Here is a 21,275-nt window from a genome sequence, read left to right as displayed (position 1 = left end):
AGGTCGATTTCGGTGATTTTCACACCATTGGCCAACAATTGCAGGGCTCTGAGGTCAAATAGTAAAACAAACCCCCATGTAGTGACCCCTATTTTGGAAACTACACCCCTTAAGGCATTTTGACTGGTGTAGTGAGCATTTGACCCTACAGGTTTTTTTTCATGAGAAATTAATGTGCAGCAGATGGTGCAAAGTGAAAATTACAATTTTCCATTGATATGCCCCTTTAGCGCACAATATGTTGTGCCCAGTTTGTGCCACCAAAGACAAATACCTCATAACATTTTAACCGGTTTCTCCTGGGTATGGCAATGCCATATATGTGGACATAAACTGTTGTTTGGGCATGCTGTAGGGTTCAGAAGGAAGGGAGCACCATTTGGCTATCGGGGTGCAGATTATGCTTGGTAGTAGTTCTGTTTGGGGTATTGCTGATATTTAATTTTGTAATGTGGGGCATATGTAAACTGTGAGGTGTACATCAGGGTATACCAAGAGGGTATAATATTGGGGTAAATAAATAATAATTCATAGATGTGTGGCCGGTGTCGCACTGATAAATGGTGCCCAATCTTATCTGCTTTTGGAACACTTGAAGCACATTTTGTATCACCATTTTCTGAGAGCCAGAACGTCTTTATTTTTTCTTCTCTGGAGCTGTGCGAGGGCTTACTTGTTGCGGGACAATCTGTAGTTTTTTATTGGTACTATTTTGGGGTATATACGATTGTTTGATCACTTTTTATTACATTTTTTGGCCAGCAATGTGCCTGAAAACCAGCAATTCTGTTATGTTCTTTATTTTTATTTTTTTTACGGCGTTCACCGTGGGCTATAAATTATAATTTTACTTTATTCTGCGGGTCGATACGATTACAGCAATACCAAATGTATATAGTTTTTTTTTACGTTTTGCAGCGTTTGCGCAATAAAATCACTTTTTTTACATTTTATTTATTTATTGTATCGCTATATTCTGAGAGCCATAAATGTTGTTTTTTTTAGTCAAAAAAGCTTTGGTAGGGCTTGTTTTTTGGGGAACTGGTTTTAGTTTTTATTGGTACTGTTTTGGGGTACATGCGACTTTTTGATCACGTTTTATTCCATGTTTTGCGAGGGGTGGTGATAAAAATATCTGGCATGCTTTTTTACTTACCTTTATGGAGAGGTACTCCGTGCAGGCGAAAGATGTGCAGAATGAACAGATTTGCCACACGAGGAGCAGATGGAAGGCCAGTCAAAGGAAAGGTCTATAATAAAGTCCATAGCACTATGTTGCCAAGGGGCATTAGGCACTGGCAGAGGTTGGAGCAGACCAAACGACTTGGAATGGGTAGACTTGTTTAAGGCACAGTTCGTATAAGAGGAAACATAGTCCACAACATCTCTAGGCAGCGTGGGCCACCAGTAATGGCGAGATATAAAGTCCCGTGTTTAACGGACACCAAAGTGCCCAGCCAGTTTAGAATTGTGTCTCCAGAGGAGAATTATCTTCCTTTCTGCAGAACGAACAAAAGTCTTTCAAGGAGGAATGTCTCTAATTTGCAGAGGGTTCATGGAAATAGACCTGTGATCTATGATGTGTTGTGGATCCTCCTCAGAGTCATCAGTTTCAAATGACCAGGACAGTGCATTGGCCTTCACATTTTTGTCTCCAGGACGGAAGTGGAGCAGAAACTGGAATCGGGCGAAAAACTGCGATCATCTGACTTAACGAGGATTTAGTCACTGTGCAGGTTCTGTAGGTACGTGAGGTTCTTGTAATCCATATAAATTATGTACTTCCCCACAGTCGATTCCCCTTGCTTAAGGGTCAGCAGTGAGGCAGCGGCAGAAGATGTTCGACCCGGTTCCTCGAACATCATACGAAAAGTCTCTAAAAATATTGACAGAACAGAAAATTCTGGGTCCTCTTGTTCCTAGATGTGATTCGCCTATGCCAGGGCTTTGCCGTTATGGAGAAAAATAATAAAAGCTACTTTGGTCTCATCAGAGGGGAAGAGGTGAGCATGTAACCTGAAATGAATAGTACACTGATTGATGAACCCTCTGCAGGTCTTGGGGTCCCCGTCGTAGTGAGGAGGTACAGGTAATTAAATTGCAGGGCCAGGAAAGGCAAGAGGGATAGCAGGTGGTGATACAGCCAGAGGAGGTGCAGGAGGATGATCCAAACGAGTTAAGATGGAGTTAGCTGCCTGTAGTAGTTGATCCTGATGTGCCCGGAGGTCACACCTGTCCGTTTGCATAATTTCAATGGCAGACTTGGGTTGAACAGCGGGTACCAAGGCCTGAGCTATTCCGGGGTATGTGGACCCAGTAGGCCGCTCCGCCGTAGCTGAGTGGCAGCTGACCAAACAGTCAATGGAAAGTCTAAGCGCAAGAGTACCTGTATGAAAGTCCAGACAGACACGATGTATAGCAGATGCCTTGGCACAGATGATTTGTGGCACCGATGGTTCTTGGCGTGACAGCTGATACTTGGTGTGGCATATGGCACCGGATGCGGTGAATAACACTGGACGTGGCGGATGAGACTGGACGTAGCAGATGATCCAACACTAGACTTTAGCTCAGGAATAAACAGTTACTGGATACAGGATACGGGAAGCAAGATACGGGAACACTGAGAACAGGATACAATTAAGGGACGGTTTGCTTAAATAACATGGGAAGATAACAACAACAATGCTCAGGCAAGGAGTGGAAGGGCAGAGCCCTTTTTATAGTCCTCGGTGATCTGGGGATTTGTTAGGGAACGGGGATACGGCGACGAGCGTGTGCAGACTTTAGGAAACACTGTGGAGCAGTACGGCGTGTGCTGGCTTCTCCGCTGAATGGTGAGAGAAGCCGTTTGTCCACGACTGCAGCCGTTACAGTATGACCTATATATAACAAAGTCACTATTGCAATTTATGTATTCCTTAATGGGGTAAGACACAGAGTTATCTGTATTGGAAGAAGACGTACATGGAGCTTCAAAAGTACACATTTTACAAGGATGGGAGCCAAATCTGAAAAACCTTTTGTGATGCAGCCATGCATGGCAAGATTTTGAAGTGCAAGGAAAAAAGTTATAGGTCCAGCACATAATATGATGTGAAAAAATACAAAACTGTTTTTTTAAGTCAAAATTAAAACAAGAAATCCCGGGAGAGAAAGCCTATGTGTTTCGAACTTTTCAGTTCTTAATCATAGCAGATTTTGAAGTGGTCTCCTGGGAACCACCCGACATCCATGTTCTTGATGGTTTCTAATTTTTCTTCCTCATATAGAAGAGGTAAATATTTGATAATAATATGTTTGATGTCCAAAAATTGCTCTCTATGTTGTAACACTAAAGTGGGCTTATTGGTGTTTTGAGTGTTTTTGCGTTTGTTTCTGTAAAGGGAAGAGTTTTCTATGTACAATTGAGTGCAGATATTCCCCCAGAGATATGTGTGTATATTTGCCCTCCGGGGGAGGGGGAGGAGACAGTCGACACATTCAATACATTCCTACTGCCTGCCCCCCTCGCCAGGTAATGAGATTCCATGGGGAGGTGCCATAAACACTTCCATGCCCCCCTTGCACGTGCATGAGCATGTGATGTCAAGCAGATGTGCATGGACAAGGTATAAGAGGGTCCACAGGCATGCTGTTTTCTCTCTTGCTCCTGCCTCGTGCTCACCAGACACCTACAGCTCTCACTTCCTTCTCACCAGACACCAACAGACCTCTTTAACCCATGCACCGCTAAGTATTTTCCCTCTCTCTCTCCCCTCTCCTACCCTACTTACCATAACCCTACTTTCCCTGGTAACACTTTTCCTTCCCTGGTCTACAGATTTCCCCTGGTATTTAACCCCTTGAGTGTATAGGGAAAGTTGGGGGTGGGTCACAGAAGCAAGCATGAGTGAGTGCAATGTAACTTGTATGTATGTTAGTTAAGTGGGTGGGTTTTGGTATAGTATTGTAATATATTGTACTGGTACTGTGGCACGTGAAGTTTTAGTATACTTAGTACATATTAAGTTATTATATGTATTGAGGTGTACTGATACTATATTGTGAATTATGTTAGGTAAGTGGGTGGTGTAGTATAGTACTGTTGATTTCTTATACCGTGCCACGTATAGTGTGAGTATACTCAATACAAATTAACTTGTTATGTGTATTGTGGTATACTGATACTATACTGTGAATATTTACTGTGTTTGGTGTATTTTATCTCTAAGGGTGATTACTGTTTGTATTAACCCCTTCCCGCTTTTGGGCGTGACTGTACGTCAGTGTAAAAGAAAAAGTAAGAAAAAATGTGAAAGAAAAATAAATAAATAAAAGTTTTAACTAATAAAAACAATGGAACTGTTTCCCTGATAAAATTTATTATTAGAAAAAAAAATGAAAACATGAAAAAAACTATACATAATAGGTATTGCCACGTTCAGAACGGCCTGATCTATAAAAATGTCACATTATTTTTATTGGACGGTGAACAATGACAGTATTTTATTTTTCAATCATCTTGTCTCATAAAAATGTAATAAAAAGTGATCAAAAAGTTGCAAGTAACGCAAAATGGTACCAATAGAAACTACACATTGTCACATTATTTTTATTGGACGGTGAACAATGACAGTATTTTATTTTTCAATCATCTTGTCTCATAAAAATGTAATAAAAAGTGATCAAAAAGTTGCAAGTAACGCAAAATGGTACCAATAGAAACTACAGTTTGTCATGCATAAAACAAGCCTTCCCCCAGCGATATCAACTAAAAAAAAAAAAAAAATATGGCTGTCAGAAAATGGCGATACTAAAACATGATGTTCTTTAGAAAAGAGTATTTTTATTGTGGGAATGTAGTGAAACGTAAAAAAACAATATAAATTTGGTGTCGCTGTAATCGCATCGCCCCGCAGAATAAAGTTAACATGTTGTTTATACTGCACGGTGAACACTGTAAAAAAAAAAAACGTGCTAGAATGGCTGTCTTTTGATTTCCTCATCTCCCCAAAAATTGAATAAATAGTGATAAAAAAAAAATCGCATGTACCCCAAAATGTAACCAATAAAAATTACAGCTCGTTCCACAAAAAACGCGCCCTCACACAGCTCCGTCACCGGAAAAATAACACGTTATGACTCTCAAAACGCAATGATGCTAAATGGCGGTCCAGACTAATTTTTTAGGTCCAGCAGAATTTCACTAAACACCCCACATAATCATTTGCTGGACCCCACAGGTGGACCCTGTAGATGCAGCGGAGATGAGGAAACTTTAGGGCCTTGTGCGGCATATAGGGCTAGTGAAGAAGTCAAATATAAGGCAATACTGGAGCGCAGATATTTTGTATAATACCCAATAAACCCGGCCTGTGCATAAAGGAATGGTTCAAAGTGTACCACACCAATCCATGGATTCTTTTTTCACCCCAGTATTACATCATCCTATTATGACCTGTTGCACTCTGCCCAGTTTACATATGCCCTGATGTACTCCGCCCAGCTTACATATGCCCTGATATACTCCGCCCAGCTTACATATACCACCACATTATAAGCTGAAATACCACTAAAACACCAAGCAAAATCTGCGCTTCAAAAGCCAAATGGTGGTCCAACTGAGCTTGGAAGTGTGCCCAAACCGCAATTTATGACCACATATGTGGTATTTCTGTATTCTGGAGAACCCGCTTAACAATTTATGGGATGTGTGTCTACAGTGGTACAAGCTGGGCATAATACATTGGGCACTGAAATTGCATATCTGTGGAAAACAGCAATTTTCAATCTGCAACATCTATTGTTTACTAATTTTTGCAAAACACTTGTGGGGTCAAAATGCTCACTACACCCCTAGATAAATTCTTTGACAGATCTAGTTTCCAAAATGGTACTATAGCTCAATGCAACATGGTGTAAAAAAACTAATCTTGTAAAATCTCCACTCTAAATACTAAATGGCGCTCCTTCCCTTTATAGCCTTGCCGTGTGTCCAAATAGCAGTTTATGACCACATGTGAGTAGTGTATTCCTCTACTCTGGAGAGACTGCTTTACAAATGTTACGGTGCTTTTTCTCTTGTATTTGTTGAGAAAATGAAAAATTTTGAACTAATACTACTTCTTATTGGAAAATAATGTCATTTTTCATTTTCACTGCCCATTTTTAATAAAATCTATGAGACACCTGTGGGGTCAAAATGCTCACTACCCCCCTAGATGAATTCCTCAATGCGTGTAGTTTGCCAAATGGAGTCACTTTTGGGGAGTTTCCACTGTACTGGTATCTAAGGGGCTTTGCAAAAGCGACATGGTGCAGAAAAACCAATCCAGCAAAATCTGCTTGCCAAATGGTGCTCCTTCCCTTCTGAGCCCTGATGTGTATTCATACAGTGGTTTATTACCACATATGGGGTATTTCCATACTCTGGAGAAGTTGCTTTGCAAATGTTACGGTGCTTTTTCTCCTTTATTTGATGAGAAAATGAAACATTTTGACCTAAAGCTACATCTTATTGGAAAATAATGTAATTTTTCATTTTCACTGCCCAATTCTAATTAAATCTATGAAATACCTGTGTGGTCAAAATAATCACTACACCCCTAGATGAATTCCTCTAGGGGTGTCGTTTCCCAAATAGAGTTACTTGTGGGCGGTTTTCTTTGTTTTTGCATCACAAGACCTCTTCTAACCTGACATGGTGCCTGAAATATAATTTAAGAAAAGGAAGGCCGAAAAATCCACTAGGTGCTCCTTTGCTTCTGGGGCTTTTGTTTCAGGCCCGTAGTACACTAGGGCCACATGTTGGATATTTCTAAAACCTGCAGAATCAGGGCAATACATATTCAGTTGTATTTCTCTTGTAAAAACCTTCAGTATTACAGGAAAAATGGATTAAAATGGAATTTCTGCAAAAAAAATGAAATTTGCAAATTTCCCTTCCACTTTGCTTTAATTCCTGTGACACACATAAAGGGTTAAGAAACATTCTAAATGCTGTTTTGAATACTTTAAGGGGTGCAGTTTTTAAAATGGGGTGATTTGGGGGGTTCCTAATATATAAGGCCCTCAAAGCCACTTAAGAACTAAATTGGTACCTGTAAAAATAGCCTTTTGAAATTTTCTTGAAAATATGCGAAATTGCTGCTAACGTTATAAGCTTTGTAACGTCCTACAAAAATAAAAGGATGTTAAAAAAATGATGCAAACATAAAGTAGACATATGGGAAATGTTAACTAGTCACTATTTTGTGTGGTATAACTATCTGTCTTACAACCAGATACATTTGAATTTCGAAAAATGCTAATTTTTGCAAATTTTCTCTACATTTTGGTGTTTTTTACAAATAAATATTGAATTTATCGTCCAAATTTTTTCACTAACATAAAGTACAATATACCATGAGAAAACATCTCAGAATTGCTCGGATAGGTAAAATAATTCTGGAGTTATTACCACATAAAGTGACACATGTCAGATTTAAAAAATGAGGCTGTGTCATATGGTCCAAAAGTGGCTGCGTCATTAAGGGGTTAATAAATATTACCTTTATTTACTATACAGTCATATACACTTACTTAGCAGCAAATCAAGTAGACTAACGTTAATGCAAGAGAAAGGTAGGGAAGCTAGGCATAACCCTAGAGACCCTGATATAAAGTAGGTAGTAGTAGTGGGCAACACGAGCCAGTGAACCCCTTGAATTATGAGCCCTTTAACAGTTCCACAACAATTAATCTTTTGGTCTGTGTTCTGTATTGTCTACAATATTTTTAGCTCTACTCTGCATTCAATTAGGATACCCCTGTGCTCTCAGATAGTTATGAATATTGACCTATTCTGATTGAAAAGCTGCCTGGGTGCTACATTTCCTCTTAGCCCTTACAGGTTTCCCTACTGGAACCGATTTGAGGGTATGTTCCAGGTGTGCACTTCTGGCATGTAATATTGTATTGCCATTTCCTTGTGGAACGTATTTCTGGAAATAGTTTTGCCTTCTATACCTTCCAATGTCAGATCCAAAAAAGAAATCGTTAATATAGGACAATGGTGGGTAAACCGTAGATTATATGGATTATGATTGATATAATCAATAAAATAAGATATGGCAGATACATCACCCCACCAAATTATGTGAGATTGTCTATGTATCTGCCGTACCAATGAATTCAACCACAAAAATGTTTATTAACTGTAAAGATAGTGAGCTCCTCCCACCATGAGATCACTAAATTAAAGGGAATGTGTCGCTAGAATTTTTTTTTTATTTATTTTTTAGTTTAACAGTTAGTGTATAAATGATTAAACATTGTTCTAATTTTTTTTCATTTTTTCACAAGTCAGGAAATATTATAAATTAGATTCTAATTTATAACATTTCCTTGTGCTGGTCACTAGAGGGAGCAATTCCCAAAATTGCAGCATTGGCATGTGGTAAAGCAACCACATTGCTTTATGCTGCAAAATTTGAGAAGACACACTCGCTCTAGCATCCTCAAACAATCCCCCCTCCTTTATCCTGGCTAGTGCCAGGAGAAAGGAGGGGATTGAATGTTCAAACCTCCTACACTGTGTGTCACCATTTTTTGAGCGTATACACAGTGTAGTAGGCTTACATACAGTGGTAATCACACAGTAAAACACGAACAAACACATACATAACTTACCTGCTCCTGCCGCCGCCGCTCCCTCTGGTCCGTCCGCTCCGTCTGCTCCCTCCGCTCCTAGTGCTTGCTTCAGAACACATGTCCGGAAGCCGCGACCGGAAGTAGTAATCTTACTGTCCGGCCGCGGCTTCCGGTCCACAAGAAAATGGCGCCGGATGTCGCTCGGCCGAAGACCTTCCATTTGGACTGTGTGAAAAAATGGCAGCCCCCATAGAGAAGAAAAAGTTAGAAAATAAAAAAAAGTAAAACACAAACACACAAATAAATATATATTTTTTAAATAAAACACTAAAAGCAAATTGATATAAAAAAAATTTTTTCGCGACACCCTCCCTTTAAGCATGGACAGGGAACATTTTGCCCCATAGATACTCCTTGTATCTAAAGGTAGAATTGATTATTGAAATAGAACAAATGATGTGTCATCAAAAAAGTAGTAACTGGTCTAATAAATTCCTGAAGGTCCCCGTATATGTGTGTTAGATGATGATCCAGTGCTTGTAAGGCTTCATGGTGGGGAATAGAAGTGTATAAGGACACTACATCACAACTGACCCAGGTACAAGGTGTTTGCAGCACATCGGAACCCCAGCAATGAAATTGCCGGGGTTCCGGTGGCTGCAATGGCAACCGGAGGCCTAATACTGGCCTCCCGGTCTGCCTAGCACCGAAGCCGGTCAAGATCTGCCCGGCGGCGGAGCCTGATCGGCTTCCGTAGCCGCCGGCAAGATGGCGCCGGCTCAGGAGCTGATCCGGCGTCATCAGCGGTGGAAGTCAGCTGTATGTTACAGCTGACATCCACCAGTAATGGCAGGAAATGGAGCTAGCTCCGATCCCTGCCATTAACCCCTTCGATGCAGCAATCAAAAGCGATTGCTGCATCGTAGCGGTTACTAGCAGATCGCCAGCCCTGACAGGCAATCAGGACTGGTGACTGCTGCTATAGCAACAGCAGACTCAATGGTCTCCTGCTCTGCCATTACGGAAGCCGATTTAGGCCCCGCCGGGAGGCGAAGCCTAATCGGCTTGCTGTCAGTGAATGACTGACAGATCTAATACATTTCACTACGTAGGTAGTGCAATGTATTAGAAAAAAAATATCTGACCGTTGGACCTTCAAGTCCACTAGTGGGACTTGAGAAAAAGTGTAAAAAAAGTATAAAAAAGTGTAAAAAAAAGTGCAAAAAATAAAAGTTTGAAAACAATAAAAGTTTCAAGTAATAAAATAAAACACAATCCCCTTTTACTCTTATCAAGTCCTTTATTACTGAAAAATAATAATAAACCATACGTTTTTGGTATCACCGCGACCGTAACGACCTGAGATATCAAAATATTATATTATTTATTCCACGCGGTGAACAGCGTAAAAAAAACCCGTAAAAAACGTTACCAGAGTTTCTGTTTTTTGGTCACTTTGTCCTACAAATATTAGAATAAAAAGTGATCAAAAAGCCGCACATATCCAAAAATGGAAACCTATAAAAACTATAGCTCGTCCCGCAAAAAACAAGCCCTCATACAGCTCCGTCAACAAACAAATTAAAAAGTTATGGTTCTCACAACTTGGCGACAGAAAAAATACATTCTTTTTACAAAAGTCATTTTATTGTGCAAAAAGTTGTAAAACATAAAAAAGTGCTATAAATTAGGTATCGCCGGAATCGTACTGACCCGCAGAATAAAGTTAACGTAATTATATAACGCATGGTGAACGCTGTATAAAAAAAACTAAAAATGTTGTGCCAGAATTGCGTTTTTTTGTTTACCTGGCCTCCCAAAAAATAGGATAAAAGGTGATTATAAAGTCGCATGTACCCCAAAATGGTACCAATAATAACTACAGCTCGTCCCACAACAAACCAGCTCTCATACCACTACGTCTATGAAAAATAAAATTAGTTATGGCTCCAATAAGTCAGGAAATAAAAAAATATGCAGTTGTGCAGGTCCGAGGGGAACATTTCTTCTGTTTCAAGAGGCGATTTATCAAGGACCTAAAATTAGGGAACCAGGAAGGGGAGGGCCCAAACATATCCGCTGGAAGCGACGGTGCCCGTATTATACCAGGACAACACTTCCCAGCAAAATTCCCCAAACTGCAAAGGTGCGGAGTGTGGACCAAAAGGGGCATAAGAAAGCACGCCATATATCAGTGCGACACCGGCCTGTGCAGAAAGGATTGCTTCACAGCGTAACACACATCTATGGATCATTTTATTGTTTTTTTACCCCATTATTATACCACCTGACTATGCCCCTGATGTACTCTGCCCAGCTTACATGTACCCCCACATTATAAATGGAAACATCAGCAATACTCAAATAAATCTACTACCAAGCAAAATCCGCTCTCCAAAAGGCAAATGGTGCTCCCTCCGCTCTGAACCCTATAGCGTGCCCTAACAGCAGTTTACTTCCACATATATGGCATTGTCATACCCGGGAGAACCCTTTTAACAATTTTTGGGGTGTGTGTCTCCTGCGTCATAAGCTGGGCATGACATATTTGCCACTGAATGGCATATCTAGGGAAAAATATAAATTTTTAATTTTCACTATCCGCAGTGCAATCATTTATGAAAAAGACCTGTGGGGTGAAAATGCTCACTACACCCCTTAATAAATGCCTTGAGGGGTGCAGTTTCCATAATGGGGTCACTTCTCAGGGGTTTATTTTTATTATTTCACATCTGAGCCTCTGCAGTTGTGAACCAATACTTTGTAAATCGCCAAATTAGGCCTCAATTTGACATGGTACGCTTTCACTCCTGAGCCTGGTCGAATGTCCAGGCAAAAGATTAGTGCCCTATGTAGGGTGTTTCTAAAACCGGGAAAATCAGCATAATAATTAGAGAGCTGTCTTGTTATGGTGTCACAAGATGGGCACCACATATTGGCATATCTACGGAAAAAAATCCCATTTTCACTCTGCAACATCGAGTGCACACCAATTTCTGCCAATCACCTGCAGTGTTAAAATGCTTATTACACCCCTAGGTAAATGCATTGAGGGGTGTAGTTTCCAAAATTGGGTGACTTCTGGGGGGTTTTCACTGTTTTGGGCCCACAGGCGCCCAGAAACCAATCCAGCAACATCTGCACTCCAAATGACGGTCCTTCCCTTCTGAGCCCTGTCGTTTGCCCAATCAGCAGTTTATGACCACATATGGGGTATTGCCGTACTCGGGAGAAATTGCTTTACAAATGTTGGGTTCTTTTTTTCCTTTATTTGTTGAGAAAATAAAAAAAAATTGCACTAAATTTACGTCTTATTGAAGAAAAAGGATTGTTTTTATTTTCACTGCCCAATTCTAATAAATTATATGAAACATCTGTGGGGTCAAAACGCTCATTAAACCCCTAGATGAATTCCTCAAGAGGTGTAGTTTCCTAAATGGAGTCACTTTTTGGTTGTTTTCATTGTTTTGTCCCCTCAGGGGCTTTGCAAATGTGACCTGGCCTCCGCAAACCATTCCTGCTAAATGTGATCTCCAAAAGCCAAATAGTGCTCTTTCCCTTCTAAGCCCTGCCGTGTGTTCAAACAGCCGGTTATTACCACATGTGGGGTATTGTTTTACTCGGGAGAAATTGCTTTGCAAATTTTTCAGTTCTTTTTCTCCTTCAGTTTATGTGGAAATGAGAAAAAAGTAGCTAAACCTACATTTTTTTTGAAAAAATTTAGATTGTCATTTTTAGGGCCTACTTCCAAGAATTTATGCAAAAAACCTGTGGGGTCACAACGCTCACTATACCCCTAGATAATGTCCTCAATGGATATAGTTTCCAAAATGCGGTCACTTTTGGGGGGTTTCCACTGTTTTGTCCCCTCAGGGGCTTTGTAAATGTGACATGGCCTCCGCAAATCATTCCTGCTAAATTTGAGCTCCAAAAGCTAAATGGTGCTCTTTCCCTTCTCAGCCACGCCGTGTCTCCAAACTGCCGTTTATTACCATATGTGGGGTAGTGTTTTACTCGGGAGAAATTGTTTTACAAATATTACGGTGCTTTTTCTCCTTCAGTCCTTGTGGAAATGAGAAAAAAATAGCTAAACCTACATTTTCTTTGAAAAAATTTAGATATACATTTTCATGGCCTATTTCCAATAATTTCTGTAAAAAACCTGTGCGGTCAAAATGCTCACTATACCCCTAGATAATTTCCTTGAGGTGTGTAGTTTCCCAGATGGGGTCACTTTTGGGGGATTTTCACTGTTTTGGCACCACAAGAGCCCTTCAAACCTGACTTGGTGCCTAAAATATATTCTAACAAAAATAAGGCCCCAAAATCCACTAGGTACTCCTTTGCTTCTGTAGCCTGTGCTTCAGTCCAGTAGCACACTAGGGCCACATGTGGGATATTTTCTAAAACTGCAGAAACTGGGCAACAAATATTGGGTTGCATTTCTCTGGTAAAACCTTCTGAGTTATAAAAAAAATTGTATTAAAAATTTATTTCTGCAAAAAAATATGAAATTTGTACATTTCACCTACTTTGCTTTAATTCCTGAAAATGTGTAAAGGGTTAAGACATTTTCTAAATGCTGTTTTGAATACTTTGAGGGGTGAAATTCTTAAAATGGGGTGACTTTTTGGGGGTTTCTAATATATAAGGCCCTCAAAGCCACTTCACAACTGAACTGGCCCCTGTAAAAATAGCCTTTTGAAATTTTCTTGAAAATGTGAGAAATTGCTGCTAAAGTTCTAAGCCTTGTGATGTCATAGAAAAATAAAAGGATGTTCAAAAAACGATGCCAATCTAAAGTAGACATATGGGGGATGTTAATTAGCAACAATTTTGTGTGGTATAACTGCCTGTCTTACAAGCAGATACATTTAAATAGAGAAAAATGCTAATTTTTGCAATTTTTCGCAAAATTTTGGTGTCTTTCACAATTAAATACTGAACATATCGAGCAAATTTTGCCAGTAACTTAAAGTGCAATGTGTCACGAGAAAACAATCTCAGAATCGCTTGCATAGGTGAAAGCATTCCGACGTTATTACCACATAAAGTGACACATGTCAGATTTGAAAAATGAGGCTCTGTCAGGAAGGTCAAAAGTGGCTAAAGAGGGAAGGGGTTAATGGGTAATTTGCAATAAGTATTGACATCCTTCAACATTTTTTTGTACAATAAAGTTCACTATTCATTACAACAACAGAACTCCCCTTATCGGACATTTTTATGATAAGTTTCCTAATATTTTGCAGCTATGTTAAGGCACGTCGTTGGCCCATTCGTTTTGTTCACATCGTAAAGCTTTTTCAGATCACGTCCCACTAATGTCTGGAATTTATCCATGATCTCCGCTCTTGAATACACAGGATAAAAATATAGGTTGGACGTTTTGAAAGTGTCCATTCTCTCAATTGTGGTTGAATTGTGGTTTAATGTTTCTTCAATACAGTCCTAAGATTGCTTCATGAAGTGCTGGATCATACCTTTTCTTTGCTGCTTCACTTATAATTGGCGGGGGCTTTTTTTATTTTTTTATTATTCATTATGTTTGTTTGATTTATTTATGTAATGTTAAATACTTTTGTGTCAAAAAAGACAAAAGTATAATAGGTTTGATTTATTTAAAAATGTAGTTTTTATGAGGTTTCTCCCAAAAAGGTCAGGAGTACAACGCTGCAGGTTAAACAAAGCATTACATTGAAAGAAACTTTTATTATATGTTTTAAAACTTTTTTTTTACACTTTTGTTTTACACTTTTTTTTAAGTCCCACTAGTGGACTTGAAGGTCCAACTGTCAGATTTTTTTTTCTAACACATTGCACTACATAGGTAGTGCAATGTATTAGAATTTTTTTTTTCTGTCCCCCTTTTCATAATATTCAGAGAATCTCTAGTGACTGGTATAGTGCCAAGGGACTGGCGCAGGGCAAATGTGGTGCCTATTTTCAAAAAGGGCTCTAGGTCTTCCCCGGGTAATTATAGACCAGTAAGCTTAACATCCATCGTGGGGAAAATGTTTGAGGGGCTATTGAGGGACTATATACAGGATTATGTGACAATAAATAGCATTATAAGTGACAGCCAGCATGGTTTTACTAAGGACAGAAGTTGTCAAACTAACCTAATCTGTTTTTATGAAGAGGTAAGCAGAAGTCTAGACAGAGGGGCCGCTGTGGATTTAGTGTTTTTGGACTTTGCAAAGGCATTTGACACTGTCCCCCATAGACGCCTAATGGGTAAATTACGGACTATAGGTTTAGAAAATATAGTTTGTAATTGGATTGAGAATTGGCTCAAGGACCGTATCCAGAGAGTTGTGGTCAATGATTCCTTCTCTGAATGGTCACCGGTTATAAGTGGTGTACCCCAGGGTTCAGTGCTGGGACCACTATTATTCAACTTATTTATTAATGATATAGAGGATGGGATTAATAGCACTATTTCTATTTTTGCAGATGACACCAAGCTATGTAATATAGTTCAGACTATGGAAGATGTTCATGAATTACAGGCAGATTTAAACAAACTAAGTGTTTGGGCGTCCACTTGGCAGATGAAGTTTAATGTAGATAAATGTAAGGTTATGCATCTGGGTACCAACAACCTGCATGCATCATATGTCCTAGGGGGAGCTACACTGGCGGATTCACTTGTTGAGAAGGATCTGGGTGTTCTTGTAAATCATAAACTCAATAACAGCATGCAGTGTCAATCAGCTGCTTCAAAGGCCAGCAAGATATTGTCGTGTATTAAAAGAGGCATGGACTCGCGGGACAGAGATGTAATATTGCCACTTTACAAAGCATTAGTGAGGCCCCATCTAGAATATGCAGTTCAGTTCTGGGCTCCAGTTCATAGAAAGGATGCCCTGGAGTTGGAAAAAATACAAAGAAGAGCAACGAAGCTAATAAGGGGCATGGAGAATTTAAGTTATGAGAAAAGATTGAAAGAATTAAACCTATTTAGCCTTGAAAAAAGACGACTAAGGGGGGACATGATTAACTTATATAAATATATTAATGGCACATACAAAAAATATGGTGATATCCTGTTCCTTGTAAAACCCCCTCAAAAAACAAGGGGGCACTCCCTCCGTCTGGAGAAAAAAAGGTTCAAGCTGCAGAGGCGACAAGGCTTCTTTACAGTAAGAACGGTGAATTTATGGAATAGCCTACCGCAGGAGCTGGTCACAGCAGGGACAGTAGATGGCTTTAAAAAAGGGTTAGATAATTTCCTAGAACAAAAAAATATTAGCTCCTATGTGTAGAAATTTTTCCTTCCCTTTTCCCTTCCCTTGGTTGGACTTGATGGACATGTGTCTTTTTTCAGCCGTACTAACTATGTAACTATGTAACTATGTAACAGTTGGACCTTCAAGTCCACTAGTGGGACTTGAAAAAAAGGGTAAACAAAAGTGTAAAAAGTTTTAAAACATATAATAAAAGTTTCAAGTAATAAAATAAAACACAATCACCCTTTTCCCTTATCAAGACCTTTATTATTGAAAAAAATAAATGAACCATACATATTTGGTATCGCCGCGATAGTAACGGCCTGAACTATAAAAATATTATGTTATTTATTCCAACTGGTGAACGACGTAAAAAAAAAAAGTTAAAAAACGATACCAGAATTTCTGTTTTTTGGTCACTTTGCCCTACAAATATTGGAATAAAAAGTGATAAAAATGTGCATGTATCCAAAACTGGTATCTATAAAGACTATAGTTTGTCTTGCAAAAAACAAGCCTTCATACAGCTCTGTCGATGAAAAAATAAAAATGTTATTGTTCTCACAACATGGCAACAGAAATAATACATCTTTTTACAAAATATTTTTTTTTAATCCTTGCTTCATCATGACTAATTTAACTATTGTCTCACTAAATGTACAGGGTCTGAATGTACCGAAAAAGAGATCTTCTTTACTGCGTCTCCTCTGTAAAAAAAAAAAAAAGGGCTCAGATAGCCTTTCTACAGGAGACACATTTTCGTTGGGACCAACTTCCGTCCCTCCGAAAGTCAAGATTCCCTGATGTCTATCACAGTTCCTCCCCAGACTCTAAAACCAAAGACGTATCCATCCCTGTGGCAAACTCTTTATCTTGGAAATGTTTAGGGTGTCGCACAGATGACACGGGACAATATTTATTTGTAGAAGGTAAGATCGCAGACTGCACAATGACATTTGCTAATTTAAACCTTTGTAACATGGGTCAACTGACGCTATTGGAAGAGGCCCTTAATGTATTGGACAAATTTGCGGAAGGGACGTTGGTGTTGGGTGGTGACTTTAATATGGACCTTGGACCCCAGGGCTAGATACAACATCCTACCAGCCCGCCTTCTTTAGACCTTTTACTCGTCGCTTGCAACGTTCGCTCCATACCCATCAACTAATCGATCATTGGCGTATACTTCACCCCAATTATAGGGACTATACCTTTTTCTCTCACCCGCACAATATGTACTGACGCATAGACTACTTTCTGCTTCGACATTCCCAGCTTACATTTCTTTCCTCGGCCTCTATAGATTGTATATCGTTTTCGGATCATGCCATGATAACTTTAATTATGGCCCTTCCCTCCTTACACTCTACTCCGTGGCAGTGGCGTCTGAACGACTCCTTGTTGCAAGACCCAGCGGTCTTGGAGGAATTGGCGTCTGAACTCTGCTTTTACTTTGACCAACGTTACGGCAGACTCTAATCCTATTTCAGTCTGGGAAGCCCATAAATTTGTCATGAGAGGTGTTCTCATTCGGATTTGCTCCAGACTCAAAAAGGAACGCGCTGCAGTCTTTACAGAGCTAGTGGGGAAAATACACGCCTTGGAACTCTCACATAAAAGGTTATTAGACCCGGGTTCGGGAGCGGAACTGATAAGGTTGCGGGATAAATTACGTACTCTGACACTTTCTGCTGCCAAAGCCTCCCTCGCTAAATGCTGTAGATACTACTATGAATTTAGCAACAAGCCGAGTCACACGTTAGCATGGGCACTACGACTGCAGAGAGCGTGCACATATGTTTAATTCATTACCAGACCGGTGGCACGGAGGTACACTCCCTGGGACAAATTGTAGAAACATGTCGTTCCTACTATTTAAAGTTGTACAACCTGCGTGATAATGCGGGCATCCCCCCCGCCCCCCTAGTTCTATACATTCAGTTCTCGGGATTAGGCCAGATTCCACAGGAGGTGGTAACAGCATTGGATGCGCCGGTTTCAGAAGATTAATTTCTTGAGGCCCTCAAAACATCCCCCACGAGTAAGGCTCCAGGCCCTGATGGTCTTTCATTGTCCTATTATAAAAAACTTACTTCCCATCTCACTAGTCCCTTTTTAGCTGTTTTTAATCCCATTCCTGAGGGCGTAACGCTGCCTGTGGATACCTTAAGAGCCCATATAACTGTGATCCCTAAGGATGTTAATGACCCTTCCTTCTGTAGTAGTTACCGTCCGATTTCCCTTCTTAATTTAGATTTAAAACTTTTCTCAAAAATATTAGCTACACGACTCACGCCATTCCTATCTAAAATAATTCATGGGGACCAGACAGGCCTTCTTCCTTCAAGAGAGACCAGGGATAATACCATCCGGGCCGTCAACCTCATTGAACATATTACCACCTCCTCTGTACCGGATTTTTAGCTCTCTTCTGATGCTGAAAAAGCATTCAACCGGATTGATTGGTCGTTTCTACAGGAGACTCTATCTTGTATAGGTCTGGGCCAGGGTATGCTCAGTTGGATTTTGAGTTTGTACTCCTCCCCTTCGGCATTGGTGAAGGTCAACGGCCATAATTCCTCCTCCTTCCACATTTCTAACGGAACCCGGCATGGCTGACCGCTGTCTCCTCTGATTTTCACGTTGTGTTTAGAACCCTTTCTATGTCATGTCCGCGATCACCTGGATGTTGTGTGTGTACAGGTTGGGGGTACGACCCACAAAGTCGCTACATACGTGGATGACTTACTATTTTTCCTTTCTAATCCCTGCGTCTCGGTGCCTAACCTGATGTCTGAATTTTGGTCGTTTGCATCGCTGTCCAATTTTAAAATAAACGTTCAAAAGTCAGAAGCTCTCAATGTCTCCCTCCCTTCCGATTTAGTGGCAGCCTTGGCAGATTCCTTCCCTTTCAAGTGGGCTGATAGCTCTATTAAATACTTTGGCATACGGTTCGCAAATCAACCCTCCCTCCTCTATGCTTGTAACTTTCCCCATATATTGCGTACACTTAAGGGAGATCTTGAGAGATGGTCTAAACGGACCGTCACTTGGTTTGGTCGTTGTGCCATATTCAAGATGAATGTGCTGCCCCGTCTGTTGTACTTCTTTCAGGCTCTCCCTATCAACATACCACATATTTTCTTTACCTTCCGCTCTTCTTTGATGCTCAAGTTTATCTGGTCGAACAAGCCACTGCGCATTGCTCGCACAACTCTGACACACTCGAGGTTTGATGGCAATTTGGGCTTGCCTGATATTCGCCACTACTACCAGGCGGCACATTTAGCGCGCATTGTGGATTGGTGTCGGTATGGCAATTCCAAACCATGGGTGAAGTTGGAACAATCCTTTTTCTCTTTTCCTATTAATGCGACCCCTTGGTTGTTAGATCAGTTCCCGTCATCTGTGAGATCTCATTACCTTATCGGTCCTACTCTTCGAGTTGCGGCACTTGTATTTAAGCATTTCCTGATCTCACTTTCCCCGTCACCGTTGTACCCCATATTGGACAATCCCTCCTTTCAGCCGGGTTGCGAGCCTGGTCCTTTCTCTCACAAACGCCTCGCTAGCAAGACTCAGGTCCGTCATTACATCGTTAACGACAGTTGGAAGACGTCATCTCAACTAACTGATAGTGCGGACCCGGGACACCTCCCGTTCTGGCAGGCTTCCCAATTGCATCACTTTCTTTTATCCCTCTCCCCCGCAACTGAATTTTCCCGTTCATTAACAGCCTTTGAAACTATGTGTACAATGTCGGGATCAGCATCGCCACACTCTTTCGGCTACGTATAGTTTGTTAAATTCCCCAATGGCAGACTCACATCCACCTTATTTGACTAAATGGGCGACTGATCTTGACATAACTATTACAGCGGATGTATGTACTTGTATACCCTGACTCATCAATCTTCTATATCGAGTAGAATTCAGGAATCAGGATTTAAGATTCTGACGAGATGGTACAGGGTACCCTCCAGACTTCACAAATTTTATCCTGGGGTGTCCCTCATGTGTTGGAGGTGTGGATGTCGGTGATCGTTTGCATACCTTTTGGGACTGTCAGCGATTAACTACCTTCTGGGATAAGGTTTGGAGTGCAGCTTCTAGGTTCACTGACTATACACTGCCCAGATCCCCGGCTTCTTCCTGCTTCATCTGTGTGTCATCCCGATCTTCACATACAAGAAGTCAATAGTGCAACATCTGATCAAAACAGTTCATCCTTGCATTCCGGCTATGTGGAAACAGGTTGAGCCACCCTCAATGCGCCTTTGGTTTCAGAAGATCCAAGAAGTAAAACGTATGCAGGAGCTCACGGCTTCCTTACGGGACACTCGATAAGTTTATGTGCTCTTTGTCAACCTGGGTAAGCTTTAAGAATTCTTCGGTGTATATCGCTTTCTTATGAGACATACGCTTATGGGATGGACGCTGAGGACACATCCCCCTAATACCCATCTTCCTTCTCCCTCTTCCCTTCCCCTTTCTGATTCTTTCCTTCCCCTCGTATTCTTCTTCATGGTCTTATATTTCTAACCTTCCATATGTGTGATCTCTGTTATAGCAGCTTAATTGCACTTTTAGGCTGCTAGAGGTCACCATTGGCCCTGCCTTTTTTGTTTTTTGTTTTTTTTTCTCTGTGCTCACATGTTACAATTGTATATCATCGAGTTGGGATATGTTGTATGTTTCTGGTGCAAACTTGTGATAAACAAATAAAAACAGAATTTAAAAAATAAATAAATGGGGTGACTTATTGGGGGTTTCTTATATATATGGCCCTAAAAGCTACTTCACAACTGAACTGGCCCCTGTAAAAATAGCCTTTTGAAATTTTCTTGAAAATTGGAGAAATTGCTGCTAAAGTTTTAAGCTTTGTTACGTCCTAGAAACAGAAAAGGATGTTCAAAAAACGATGCCAATCTAAAGTAGACATATGGGGGATGTTAATTAGCAACAATTGTGTGTGCTACAACTGCCTGTCTTACAAGCAGATACATTAAAAAATGTCACAAAATTTTGGTGTTTTTCACAATTAAATATTGAATGTATCGAACAAATTTTGTCAGTAACATAAAGTCCAGTGTGTCACGAAAAAATCAATCTGATAATCGCTTGGATAGGTAAAAACTTTCCGAAGTTATTACCACACAAAGTGAAACATGTCAGATTTGAAAAATGAGGCTCTGTCAGGAAGGTCAAAAGTGGCCAAAGAGGGAAGGGGTTAAAAAACAAAAAGCAAAAAACATACATACTAATGGGGAAACATGCATGATTTTCCTTTGTGTTTTTTTTTTTTGGGGGGGGGGGGCGGATTTTTTGTAATTGCAGTTGCTGCATGTAGATAACCCCTATGTAATTATACATGAGAGTAAGTAAATTACTTGTTTCAGGATAACACTATAATTTAATTGTTTGCAAAAT

The 21,275-nt window shown here is 40.2% G+C and overlaps 1 protein-coding gene across 2 annotated transcripts in view; it reads left to right on the top strand.

Annotated features, from left to right (window-relative positions):
- Positions 1–21,275, top strand: part of ADCY1 (adenylate cyclase 1) — a 763,759-nt gene that overhangs the window by 336,964 nt on the left and 405,520 nt on the right. The window lies entirely within an intron of this gene.

Source organism: Rhinoderma darwinii, chromosome 5 (genome assembly GCF_050947455.1).
Source record: "Rhinoderma darwinii isolate aRhiDar2 chromosome 5, aRhiDar2.hap1, whole genome shotgun sequence".
NCBI classification, from domain to species: Eukaryota; Metazoa; Chordata; class Amphibia; order Anura; family Rhinodermatidae; genus Rhinoderma; species Rhinoderma darwinii.
The sequence above is the reverse complement of the archived record's forward strand: the minus strand, read 5'-3'. Positions and strand labels throughout refer to the sequence as shown.